At 40.8% G+C, this 14,052-nt stretch overlaps 1 protein-coding gene and 1 pseudogene across 3 annotated transcripts in view; both read left to right on the top strand.

Moving 5' to 3' along the window:
• Positions 1 to 14,052, top strand: part of HSD17B12 (hydroxysteroid 17-beta dehydrogenase 12) — a 163,842-nt gene that overhangs the window by 47,543 nt on the left and 102,247 nt on the right. The window lies entirely within an intron of this gene.
• LOC129484211 (prohibitin 1-like) lies at positions 699 to 3,552 on the top strand (annotated as a pseudogene).

Raw genomic sequence — 14,052 nt, 5'->3', positions numbered from 1 at the left:
TGAAGTTCACATTATTAATTAACTAATTAATTAATTGACAGTCTCTGTTGCCCAGGCTGGAGTGCAATGACATGATCATGGCTCACTGCAACCTCAACCTCCTGGCTCAGGCATTCCTCTTGCCTTGGCCTCTCAAAGTGCAGGGATTACAGACATGAGTCACAATGCCTAGCCTCAGGTTATTTAAAAAGTGGCTGATGGGAATGCGAAATAAAGAAAAATGCCATTATCAGTGGTGAAGAGTGACTTGGGCACATTATGAAACTGATTCCCTGGCATGTTGTATTTGGGAAATACCAGGTGGACTGTTTGAAATTAAAATGTCGGTTAAAGATAATGAAAAATAAAGTTGGATTCAGCATTATCAGATTAATGAGGAATCCACCCTTTAGAGTATTTGTGTATGCACAGTGCATTATTGCTAAATGTGTCTGTTATAGGTAGTTCCTAGTTTATAGAGCAATATTGTATTGTGTATAGTTGGGTTTATGTTGTGGTGATCAGTGATGATGTGATGAGTGACAAGTTATTTAACCTCTCTGACATTGTCACTTCATCTGTTAAATTAGATGCTTTAATCAGGTCTTATTATCTACCACCCTCGTACGGTTGTTTGGGGAACTACTGATAGTACCTTATAGAGTGTTGGGATCCATTAAAACAGACATTGTCTGTAAAGTATCTGCTACTGTGTTTGGCACATGTTAGGCACTTGACACATTTAGATTTAAATTTTAAAAGGCTGTTCCACCCATAGGAGCAGTCTGAACTTAGGATTCTCTGTATTCTGTAGTGTAAATTGAGTGATACATTGATTAATTTTACTTCCCAAATTCAAAGAATGATACACCAAGAAAAATAGCAATTTCTGTCCCTTTCCTGATCTAGCCCTTGATAAAAAGCTAATCTTTAGTAACTTTTAAAAAAGAGGGTTGGGGGAATTCATGTGGAGATCAGAGTGGAAGAAGGTGTGAGAGGGCCCAGCAGAAGAAAACATGGCTGCCAAAGTGTTTGAGTCCATTGGCAAGTTTGGCCTGGCCTTAGCCGATGCAGGAGGTGTGGTAAACTCTGCCTTATAGAATGTGGATGCTGGGCACAGAGCTGTCATCTTTGACCAATTCCATGGAGTACAGGACATTGTGGTAGGCGAAGGGACTCACTTTCTCATCCCATGGGTACAGAAACCAATTATCTTTGCCGTTCTCGACCACGTAATGCGCCAGTCATCACTGGTAGCAAAGATTTATAGATTGTCAACATCACACGGCACATCCTTTTCCGGCCTATTGCTAGCCAGCTTCCTCACATCTTCACCAGCATCGGAGAGGACTATGATGAGCATGTGCTGCCGCCCATCACTACCAAATCCTCAAGTCAGTGGTGGCACGCTTTGATGCTGGAGAACTAATCACCCAGAGAGAGCTGGTCTCCAGGCAGGTGAGCGGCGACCTTACGGAGTGAGCAGCCACCTTTGGGTTCATCCTGGACTACGTGTCCTTGACACATCTGACTTTCAGGAAGGAGTTCACAGAAGCCGTGGAAACCAAAAAGGTGGCTCAGCATGAAGCAGAGAGGGCCAGATTTGTGGTGGAAAAGGCTGAGCAGCAGAAAAAGGCGACCATCATCTCTGCTGAGGGTGACTCTAAGGCAGCCGAGCTGATGACCAACTCACTGGCCACCGCAGGGGACAGCCTGATCGAGCTGTGTAAGCTGGAAGCCATGGAGGACATTGCATACCAGCTCTCGCTCTTGGAACATCACCTACCTGCCGGCAGGGCAGTCTGTGCCCCTACAGCTGCCCCAGTGAGGGCCCACCCTACCTGCATCTCCACGGGCCAACTGGGCCACAACCCCGATGATTCTTAACACCACCTTCCTTCTGCCCCCACCCCAGAAATCACTGTGAAACTTTATGATTGGCTTAAAAAGTGAAGGAAATAAAGGTGAAATCACTTCAGAAACCCCATCCCCCCCAAAAAATTGTGGGGGTGGGAGGTTAAAAGAAATTCAAATAAAATTCTCATTACATAAAATTAACCATTAACCACTTCACAGTGTACGATTCAGGGGGCTTTAGTACATTCACACTGTTGTGCAACTTTCACCTCTATCTAGTTTCAAGGCATTTCTATCACCCCAAAAGAAAACACCATATTCACTAAGCACTTTCTCTCTATCCTCCCTTCCACAGTCCCTGGCAACCACTAATCTGCTTTCTTTCTCTATGGACTTACCTATTTATTCTGGATATGTCATGTAAATAGAATACAGTGATGACCTTTTGTGTCTGGCTTCTTTCATTTAGCATGATATTCACATATAAGGTTCATCCACCTTGTAGCATGTATCAGTACTTAATCCCTTTTTATGGCTGAATAATATTCCATTATATGGATGTACTACGTTTTGTTTATTCAGCCATCATTTGTTGGACATTTGAGTTGTTTCTACCTTTTGGCTATTGGCAGTGGTGCTGTTAGGAACATTCATATACAAGTTTCTCTTTGAACACAGGTTTTCAGTTTTGGGGGCTATATACCTAGGAGTGGAATTGCCGCATCTTATGGTAATTCTGTTGATCTTTTTGAGGAACTCCCAACCTGTTTCCCTCAGTGGCTGCACCATTTTACATTTCTACTAGCAATGTACAAGAGCTTTAATTTCCCCACATCCTCACCAACACTTAATTTACATTTTTAAAAATTACAGTCAACCTAGTGTGTCACTGTAGTTTTGATTTTCATTTCCCTAATAATGTTGAGCTTTTTTCTTATGCCTGTTGGCCATTTATATATCCTCTTTGGATAAATGTCTATTCAAGTCCTTTGCCCAACTTTAAAATTGGATCATGATTTTGTTGCTGAGTTGTACAAATTCTTTATATATTCTAGATACTAAACCTTTATTATATAGATGACTTGCAAATGTTTTCTCTCATTCTATGTGTGGGTTGTTGTATTAGTCTGTTTTCACACTGCTGTAAAGAACTACCTGAGACTGGGTCATTTATGAAGAAGAGAGGTTTAATTGACTCACAGTTCTGCATGGCTGGGGAGGCCTTGGGAAACTTATAATCATGGTGGAAGGCAAAGGGGAAGCAAGGCATGTCTTACATGGCAGCAGGAGAGAGAGATTGAGGGGGGAACTGCCACATGCTTTTAAACCATCAGACCTCCTGATAACTCACTCACTGTCATGAGAACATCATGAGGGAACTGCCCCCATGATCCAGTCACCTCCTACCAGGACCCTCCCCTGACATATGGGGATTACAACTGGAGATGAGCTTGAGTGGGGACACAGAGCCAAACCATATCAGTTGTCTCTTCATTTTCTTGATAATATCTTTTGATGTACAAAAAAATTTTAGTTTTGACGAAGTCTGTTTTACTTACTTTTTCTTTTGTTGCTGTAGTTTCATAGCTAACCTTAGTTAGCTTTTTCTCTGCCTTCTGTGTCCCCTCTACTTTCTAACTCTTTGGCTAATTGCTAACATTTATTGAGAATTTCTTATGTGCCAGGTCTCATGCTAAATACACTACATACATTGTTCCATTTAATTTGCAAGGAGTCCAGTATGGTAGGTGCTATTATTAACAGTTAATTGAATCTTTTTTTTTTTTTTTTTTTAAGACTGAGTCTCACTCTGTCGCCCAGGCTGGAGTGCAGTGGCGTGATCTCGGCTCACTGCAAGCTCCACCTCTCAGGTTCACGCCATTCTCCTGCCTCAGCCTCCCGAGTAGCTGGGACTACAGGTGCCCACCACCATGCCCGGCTAATTTTTTTGTATTTTTAGTAGAGATGGGGTTTCACCGTGTTAGCCAGGATGGTCTCGATCTCCTGACCTAGTGATCCGCCTGCCTTGGCCTCCCAAAGTGCTGGGATTACAGGCGTGAGCCACCACGCCCGGCCTAATTGAATCCTTACAATGACTCTATCAGACAGATAATATTGTATTCACTTTACAAATAAAAAAACCAAGACAATAGTGGTTAACTATTGCTAGAAGTTGACTAGCCACAGAGTTTAAACAGAGGTGGCAGAGCTGGGATTTGAATCTAGGCCTGAACCTTTCTGGTTTGATTTTAGTGTCCATGTTCTTCACCACTTCTCATATTGTTTTTGCACTAAAATAGCAAAAGCCTTTCCATTGTGGTGTCTTACCAGGCCCTGTGATTCAAACATAGTAACTGCTTTGTTCCCAGTCAGAATTCCTATTCTCATGAGGCCCCTTCCATGTTACTCCCACATTTTGGGTATTCCCAAAGGAAGCCACAAAGTAGCGTGAATCAGATCACACTGAGGCATAAAGATTGATAGCCTTTTAATTCTTATACATGGGTTTGCATTTTTAAAGAGGATGTGGCATTAACCAAAATGAATCATTATTTGGAAGGGTTTTTAGTTAACCAAATAAAGTGAAAAAATCAGGCAGAAGGCATTTTTGGGTTATGGTGCCACCGGAAGGAATCACAGGGCCTTGCCTGGAAGTTGGCCCAGGGGAGTAACTGCCATAAGCAAATCGTGCTTTTCACAGTTTTTTTGTTTTTTGTTTTTCTGTTCTGGACCTATAGATGCTTTGAATTTTTGTTATTGTTGTTGTTTGGGTTTGCCAGTTTTTTAAGTGGCAAGTAGGATGGTCTCCAGTGTCCGGTTGGGTTAAAAGAAGGGGAGTAAAGAGTTGAAGAGGGGGCTGCTCAGTGGGGAACCTGAAAGGACTGAGTGGGAAAAAGGGGACTCTGTATTGGGACAGGACATTTGTAAACTGGGCATTTTCTTTCTAGAGTAATCTGTTCTTGAAGAAAGATGTGTGCTTCCTCATACCATGGGGTTGTGGAAAATGCCCACAATATCTGGGTGTATGCATAAACTAATATTTTTCTGTAAAATTATTTTATAATATGATTAGGAGAACAAGTTAGAGTGGTCTTATATTGCATCACTTTCACTGTTTGCCTTTAATAAAAATGGAGGAAGTTGCTGCTGTTTTATTAACTTGCACCCTGCATGCTTCTCTTCTTTGTTCTTTGTTAAATATGAGCTGTTGTGTATTAAGACTACGTTAGCATTTGCTCTCAGGGACTTCTGTGGTTTCTAAATTCAGCACTGCTAAGCCCCTACACTGTTTGCCTGAATCAATTGAGACTGCTATTTTTAGCATCAAAAGGGAATTGAAATAGCAATTTTCTTTCCATGTAATAGATTCCCAAGAGGAATACTGATGCAAGCTCTCTATCATTTTCTATTCCTACCACCCTCCTCCCAAAGCCCTCAGAGGAAAGGCAGCTGTCATGGTTTGCGGCAGTATTAATCTTTAATCAATCGAGTGTTTTCTGCATTCAGGTGTTCGGGGGGAAAAAAGGGTCACAAGACCTGTTTGGAATAACTAAGCTCTTAGGCATGGACTTTACAGTCAGAATTTTGTGGGTAGTGGCAGGGAATAGACAGAAGAGCTAAAAATAGTGAGTTTGCTTCCAGTGTTGCTCTAGTCTATTTTTGATGTTTGATTTTGATAAGGTTGATTGGGTTCTTACTAAAAATATCTGTTCCTAGCAAGTTGAGGACAAAAAGAGTAGAATATTTTTAACCTACACAAACTAAAGTATTTTTGTTGACTGTATAAAATCTGGAAGTGGAGCCCTGGTCAGTTGCCAGTATTTTATATAATCTGTAGCAAGCTAGATACTTCTGGATGCCAAGTTGGGCTATTCTTTATAGTTGTCAGTTTCCATCTTCTCAAAGGCTTGTAAATTTGGATTCTAGTGTTATATTTGTATATGAAGGCATAAGCCTTTTTAAAAGATCTTCCTTTTTCCCCTTTCCTGCTTTTCTTTTTTTTTATTTATTTATTTATTTTTTTTTTGAGACGGAGTCTCGCTCTGTCGCCCAGGCTGGAGTGCAGTGGCGCAATCTCGGCTCACTGCAAGCTCTGCCTCCCGGGTTCACGCCATTCTCCTGCCTCAGCCTCTCCAAGTAGCTGGGACTACAGGCGCCCGCCACCACACCCGGCTAATTTTCGTATTTTTAGTAGAGACGGGGTTTCACCGTGGTCTCGATCTCCTGACCTCGTGATCCACCCGCCTCGGCCTCCCAAAGTGCTGGGATTACAAGCGTGAGCCACCGCGTCCCGCTAACCCCTTTCCTGCTTTTCTTCCTCTACCATATAGTGCTACCCATGACCACCATCTGTACTGTCCCAACCCACAGGGTTCTGGGTGATACCATATAGCTTTTTTCTGTGTATTGTTAAAAGCTACCCTAACTTACCACGTATTTCATAGCAAAGTGGAATCAGAGGACACCAGTGTTAAATGAAGAAGTAAATCTTAGAGACAAGAATAGTGAACTGTCAGGCCAGGCGCGGTGGCTCACACCTGCAATCCCAGCACTTTGGGAGGCCAAGGTGGGCGGATCACGAGGTCAGGAGATCAAGACCATCCTGGCTAACACGGTGAAACCCCATCTCTACTAAAAATACAAAAAATTAGCCAGGTGTGGTGGCAGGCGCCTGTAGTCCTAGCTACTCGGGAGGCTGAGGCAGGAGAATGGCGTGAACCCAGGAGGCAGAGCTTGCAGTGAGCGGAGATTGCCTGGGCGACAGAGTGAGACTCTGTCTCAAAAAAAAAAAAAAAATAGTGAGCTGTCACTACTTTGGTAATGTACCATGTTTTAGTAAAACATGTTTTAGCATGTTTCACTGGCACATTATGAGTGAAGTAGTTCTCTCTAGCACTGAAAATCACCACTTCTCTTTTTTTTTTTTCTTCGACTTTTAAGTTCAGGCGTCCATGTGCAGGATGTGCAGGTTTGTTACATAGGTAAACGTGGGCCGTGGTGGTTTGCTGCACAGGTCATCTCATTACCTGGGTATTAAGCCCAGAGTCCATTAGCTATTCTTCCTGATACTCTCCCTCCCCCAACCCCCACCCCCTCCAACAGGCCCCAGTGTGTGTTGTTCCCCGAAAATCATCACTTTTCAAGGACAGCCTCAGAATTCTTTGAAAGTGCAAATTTACAGGTTTATCATAAAGTTAAACTTCTCTCTGTTAAATTTCTTGAAAATCTCACTTTTAGATGATTGTTGACGTGGAGAGGAGGCTGAAGAGTGTAGGGGTTGTGTAATTATTTCTAAATAAGGTGTGGAAAAAGCAGTGGGTAGGGTCATAAAAGGTTAGTTTTCCTTTTATAATCTCCCTTCATTCATTCACTCATCCATTCATATAGTAAAACCTCATTAATCACCTGCTTTTTGCCAGGCTCTGTGCTAGCAGTTAGACTGTGATGACCCAGACAGACCCTGCTCTTACAGAATCCTGTGTGATGAATGTCATGACGATATTGTCCAAAGGACAGCCAGGATGGCTAGATAGTAGGAAAGAGAGTTTTATGGGCAATATCAGTTTGCAAAACAGAGAGTCTCCAGCAGGAACTGAAAGCACTCTCTCCAAAGCAAAAAGAAAAAAACTAGAGGTTTTATAAAATGAAGAAATGTTACTTATTGCTCTTTGAGAAAGTTCACTGGCTTTGGGTAAGGGTTTGGGGAGCTGGCAAGTCCTGATTGGTGAGCAACTGCTATGGACAAAATTAGTTCCAGAGTTGCAGCAAGCATAGATAAAACTGGTGTCAGGTTACAACGAGCAGGTTCAGCAGTCAGGCTTGCAGAGAATTACTTTCTTGGAGCAATGTGTTGTACCCTAAGGGCTTTTCCCCCTGGCTTCTTGTCTCTGTTTCAGTAGGGTGTGACAAGAATGACCCAACTGGCATGATCAGCTTTCACAAAGCGGGAGTAGGAGTACTATGGGGCAGAGAATTCTGTATGAGGTTCTAAGTTAGTCTACAGGTCAAGGAAGGCTTAATGGGAGAAGAGACGGTTTAACTGAAAAACCTCAGGGATGGGAGGGAAACACAGCTAGAAGTGTGTCTTAGTTCATTTGTGCTGCTATAATAAAATACATAAAGAACAGAAATGTATTTTCTCACAGTTCTGTGTGCCAGGAAGTCCAAGATCAAGGTTCTGGTAGGTTCAGTTGTCTGGAAAGGGATACTGTGTGCTTCCAGGATGGCACCCTGTTGCTGCATCCTTTGAATGCTGTGTCTTCACAGAGCAGAAGGCAGAAAGGCAAGTTGGCTGAAGGAACACTTCATGAAGATTCTTTTATAAGGGCCTTAATTCCACTCATGAGGGAGGAGACCTCATGGCCTAATCACCTCTTAGTGTCTCCACTTCTTACTACTGTCACATTGGCCATTAAGTTTCAACACCTGACTCTTGGAAGGGACACATTAAAACCATAGCAGAGTGTACGTTGGAGGTGTAGGGAACATTTGCAAAGAGAAAGCATGTTACCCTGGAGGAACTGTAAAAATTTCAGCACAACTGGGGCATGCTTGAGTAGAAGGAGGAAAGTGGTAGGAGTAAGGTCAGCTCATGGAAGACCTTGTAAAGAATGAGGGGAGTGAGAAGCCAGTAAGAGGTTTTAGGCAGGGAAGTGAAGTTCAGATTTGCACTTTGGAGTGATTGTTTTGGCTACAATGCAGAGAATGAATTGGAAAGGAGTAAGAACCGGACCAGGCGAATGTGTTAGAAGGCTGTTAACAGTAGTTCTTGTGGGAGATGAATGATGGTAGCTCTAGGTGGTAGCAATGGGAAGAAGTGAATGAATTTGTGTTTCAGTTTTTATATAGTTGGCAAAAGGGAAATGTAACTTCTTGGCAGAGAAAAAATGGTGTTTGAGAAAGATAATTTTTAATTGTGTATAGCATGAATTGAGTGAGGAGGGATGAAAGATTCCTCGTACAAGTCCTTGTGTTTGGGATGATAGCATAGATTGGGGTAGTAGTTGTGAGAATTACCTGGATGATATCAGTGACATACCTTGAGCAAATATTCTTATAATGATGTGAATATTATTTTGTTTTCATAATTTATTTTATTGACCATTTACGCTTACTTTTCTGGGCCTATCATAGTTACTTTAATAAGACAGACGTTTATTTTTCACCCACTTTAAAGACTAGAGCTTTTGTATATGTTTGATTCCTTATGATAAACAGTAAAAGAGGAAATGATTGGGATTTTAAAATGGCGTGGTAATTCAGTGGTGTTATCAGGGACCTTGATTCCTATGATACTGTTCCATTATCTTAGCCCATGGCTTCAACCCTAAGATTACTTCATGGTTCAAGAGACTACTGCAGCTACAGCCATCACTTTAGAATTGGCTAGATGAAGGGCAAAAGGGGCCTGTCCCTGCCAAGTCAGCTTCCATTAAGCAGCCTTTTTCAAAGTCCTTCACAACCTTGCTTCATGTCGTTCCCTGAAATTAATCATATAGCCAATGCTAGCTGGTAGGGAAGTTGGAATATAAGTCTTTATTCCAGGCCACAATATGCTGGGTTAAAAATCAGTATTCTCCTACAAAGGAAGAAGGGAAGAATGGGTATTAAGGAAGGCAACCAGCAGGCTCTGGTCCAGATGTACATTTAACACACAAAGGATGGCATCCCCAGGGTAGTTTTTGCACATTGTATCTTATCATTTCAGTGTTGCTGTGAATGCTTAGTTTTTTCATTTTAAGAAAACACAAAAAACAAGCAGTATTTCTGATTTGGATGACTTGGAAGCTGGTCTTTGTTTTATTTGGTTTTCATTGAAAATTGGTATTATAAGGGTGGGAGTGTTTAGATCAGTGTTTCCCAAAGATCAACCAAGAGATGATCTTAGGTACCACACTGATTAATATTTTTAAATTTTGACATTCATATGTTTTTTATACTAATAGTCTATGTTAATTGAAACTGATGATCCTTTATAAGAAGTAATTAAACTAATTAAGTAATCAAGTTTTCTATTAAATTTTATTTAAGAAAAAATTTCAGTTTTAAGAAAACTTAAGTGACCTTGAGAAACACTGATTTAAGCAATACTACCCTGATTTTGGGAAATTGGAGTAGATGAGTTTGCTGGGTCAGTTTACACCATTTTTCTATTCATAGCAGCAAAGGACTTTAAAAAGAAATGCAGTACATGCACATGGTTAAAAAGTGCAAAGAGTTAAAATAATGATAAAAAGTAACCTCTTTCCCATCTTTCCCTAATCCCCCAGAAGCAACTATCAATAGACTTGATCTGAGATGTTATACTTTGGTTTACCTTTCTAAAATTTATGATGAAGAATTGACTCCCCAGACAATATAGTTTAATTTTAAAATAGTGAAAATCACACTATTATTTTATAAAAATAAAAAATTATTGAACTTAACTGAGGGATTTTCTTTTTCTTTTTTTTTTTGAGAAGGAGTCTCGCTCTGTCGCCCAGGCTGGAGTGCAGTGGCGCGACCTCGGCTCACTGCAACCTCTGCCTCCTGGGTTCACGCCATCCTCCTGCCTCAGCCTCCCAAGCAGCTGGGACTACAGGCAGCTGCCACCATGCCTGGCTAATTTTTTGTATTTTTAGTAGAGACAGGGTTTCACCATGTTAGCCAGGATGGTCTTGATCTCCTGACCTCTTGATCCACCCGCCTTGGCCTCCCAAAGTGCTGAGATTACAGGCGTGAGCCACCACGCCCGGCAACTGAGGGATTTTCTATCCAACTACAACTGCTATCTCTGCTACTACTGTTGGAAGACATATAGCTTTAAGGCAAAGGAAATATCTTTTTTTTTTTTTTTTAATTGGGACAGGATCTCATTCTGTCACCCAGGTTGGAGTACAGTGCTGCAATCATAACTCACTTCATTCTCAACTTCCTGGGCTCAGAGGATCCTCCTGCCTCAGCTTCCCGGGTAGCTGGGAGTATAGGTGTGTGCTACCACATTGGCTAATTTTCTTGAGTTTTTTTTTTTGTAGGAATGGAGTCTCGCTATGTTGCCCAGGCTGGTCTTGAACTCCTGGGCTCAAGCATTCTTCCCACCTCAGCCTCCCAAACTATTGGGATGAGCCACTGTGCCCCATGAAAATACCTTTAAAACCAAAAGCAGGACAACCCTTATTCCCACTGTCTTAAATAAACAAATTTGAATTTTTTCCATGTTTGTTGAGTGAGACTTTTTCTTTCATAATTGACTTAAACTTGGGTATGTTTGTATGTTATTGCAAATATAATACATTACCCATCATGTAACTTGTAGATCTAAAGGCTTTGTCATTTCCTTTGCTGGGGAAATGATACTTGGTCTCCCATTGCCTGACCACTGTATATAACACTAATTATTGTAGAACTACAATGGTGCTATAGAGATGGCTAAGAGAGGCCCTGGATTTCCAGTCTTTTGTTGTTGTTGTTGTTGTTTTGTGCCCATAAATAATTTTTGCACTTCTCTGTTTTCTCAGAAAAAATATTTACTTGCGAGGTAATATTTGAGTTACATGTAACTGGGCAGTGTTGGATTTGGTTTTGAGAAGTATGAGAAATTGGAAAAATGATATTTTTACCTGAAATATCAGAGGTTAAATTTTTAATATTTGTACAATGTAAAGTCATATTGTTTCTGCTTATATTTAAAGTCCTAACCATGAAATGGGTAATTTATAGAATATCTAATATCGAATGTGGACCATTGTATTCTCAATAGTCATACACATAATAGTTTCTGAAGACTGTTAGTTTCACTTAAATTTGATAGTTGCTAGGAGATAGGAAAAAATGTTCTTGCTGGGCATAAATCTTTCTAAGTGTGTTTAGTATCATTCTCAACTAAAGTTAGTATACTTTGGTATAATATGCTTAAGAGGAACCTTGGGTGCTTCTAGTTTTAAAATGACGAAGTAGCAGTACTTTTGGCTTTTCCTCTCTTGGAAATGTTCTCTAAAGGTTAGAAGAATAAGAAATGGAAAGCTCCATTCTGATGCAACTAGGGAACTTCTGTCATCCCTCATCCCCAGTCACAGCTATTGAAGGCGGTGGAGTGGTAACTGACTTCCAGAGCAGACACCTGAGTCCTCATAGTGGGGCCACCATTGGGAAACGAGCAAGTTTTGTCCCTTGGATCCCAGAACAGCACAGGAATTGGAAGTATCAGGTACCTCAAAAGACAGGGGTGGGGCAGATGTGCTTGAGACTCAGGGAAATTAAGCAGCAGAAGCCCTGACTGAGAACAGAGGATGAGTAAAACACCTGCAAACTAATAACTGCCCAGCAGCCAGAAGACTGGAAATTAGGGAATGCTTTTTAAGAGACACTGAAAGGCCCCAGAGAAGAGACAGATACTGACTTTTGTGGATTCTCCAATGAAAAAGCTGATTGGCCCATTGATTGCGTTGTATTGAGGCCCACTGTGTAATCACCTCACCTATGAACTCTAATCGATATTTTAATGCAGCCAAGATGAGAGTGACCAAAACAATCAAGAAGGAACTTAGAGGAACAAAATATAAAGAGTAGAAGAAAATGTAAATATGTAAACAAACTATAATTAATATCCTCAGAGATTAGATAATGGATCTATAATAAGAACAAGATGCTGTTAAAAGCAAGGAAGAGAGTGAGAGTGTGCAAAAGGGCAGTCGGAATATGGAAGATTCTTCGAAGTAGAAAAATTGACAACCTACATTTAAAAAGTACATAGATGGTTTGGAAGATAAAGTTGAAGAAATTTACAGGAAAGTAGAGCAAAAAGAAAAGTAAGATTAATAGAGAAACTATTAAGTCCAAATTCTGATTTATAGGGATTCTAGGAAGAGAAAAATGTGAGGCAGATATTATCAAACAATTAACATAAGAAACTTTTCAGAACTGAAGATCAAGAATTTTAAGACCCACCAATGCCTAACACCAGTGAGTGGAAAAACACCCACTCATTTGGGTACATTTTCATGATGGAATCCTACAGACTAAGTAATAATTCTAAAAGCCCCAGTGACAAAAAAAGCAGGTTACATAGAAATGGTGGGAAGTAAGAATGGTGAAACATTTTTAAATGATACTTGTGTTAGAAGACAACGGAGAGTTGTCTAAAATATTTTTGTTAAAAATGATTTCCTGCTTAGAATTCTATATCCAGTTAAGCTATTATATGTGTGGTTAGAAAATAGGCTTTTTACAAAAAGATAAACACAATTTAAAAATGTTGTCTTTTAAACTGTTATGTAAGGAGACATGATGACTAAATGTGGTATGATATCCTGGATGGGATCCTAGATCAGAAAAAGGACATTCAGTAACAAGTAAGGAAATCTGAATAAGATACGGATTTTCATTAATTGTATCAATATTGGTTCACGTGTATGTGAGGTGTATTCAGGAATGTTCTCAGGAATAACACCTGTGAGGAAGCAAAAGAAGCAGAATGGAGCAGAGGAAGTCAAACTGTGATGCAGGTGTAGCAAAGGTTGTAGCTGATACCATTGGCCCTGAACATAGGATGGCTCTAGAGAGATGCCTAAGTGAGGTAAGGGAGCCCAGCCTTTGTCCCTGAGTGTGGCCTCGCCATTAGACATGTACTGCCCAGGGGAGCAAAGCAGCCCCACTTTGGCTGAGAGCAGTTACTGGGAGAGACTCAGTCCTGAACTGGCAGCAGGTAACACTCCTGGCAAGAAGGGATTGATTGAGTACCTCTCTGCTGGAAGGGAGGATCTGGCTGGTGCACTAACAGTATCCATTACAAACTCCAACAACTGGAGAATCGGGAAAAGGAAGACAATATACATGAGGTAGATTTCAGAATCTCTAGACCTGGCATATTCTGGCCCTTCTAAGACTGTTTTTAGTTTTATGGTATGCTGGTTTTTAGGTCAGCCCAGAGTTGGCAATTTTAAACACGGATACACACATGCAACAGTTATCTGTATTCTTTTGAAAGAGATTCCAGTCAAATGTTTAGATGCACAGTACTGAGTGACTTTTATGTAGTTTCATTCTTCAGCATATTCTCGTTAAGAGATTTCTGAGCCCTTAATCGGAGAAATCTGATGATACTGCCATCAATTCATTGCTGTAATCATATATATAGTCATATGTCACTTAATGGTGGGGATACATTCTGAGAAATGTGTTGCTAGACAATTTTGTTGTTGTGCAAACGTCAACAGAGGGTACTTCTACAAATCTGGA

The sequence above is a fragment of the Symphalangus syndactylus genome, chromosome 6 (assembly GCF_028878055.3).
Source record: "Symphalangus syndactylus isolate Jambi chromosome 6, NHGRI_mSymSyn1-v2.1_pri, whole genome shotgun sequence".
NCBI classification, from domain to species: Eukaryota; Metazoa; Chordata; class Mammalia; order Primates; family Hylobatidae; genus Symphalangus; species Symphalangus syndactylus.
The sequence above is the reverse complement of the archived record's forward strand: the minus strand, read 5'-3'. Positions and strand labels throughout refer to the sequence as shown.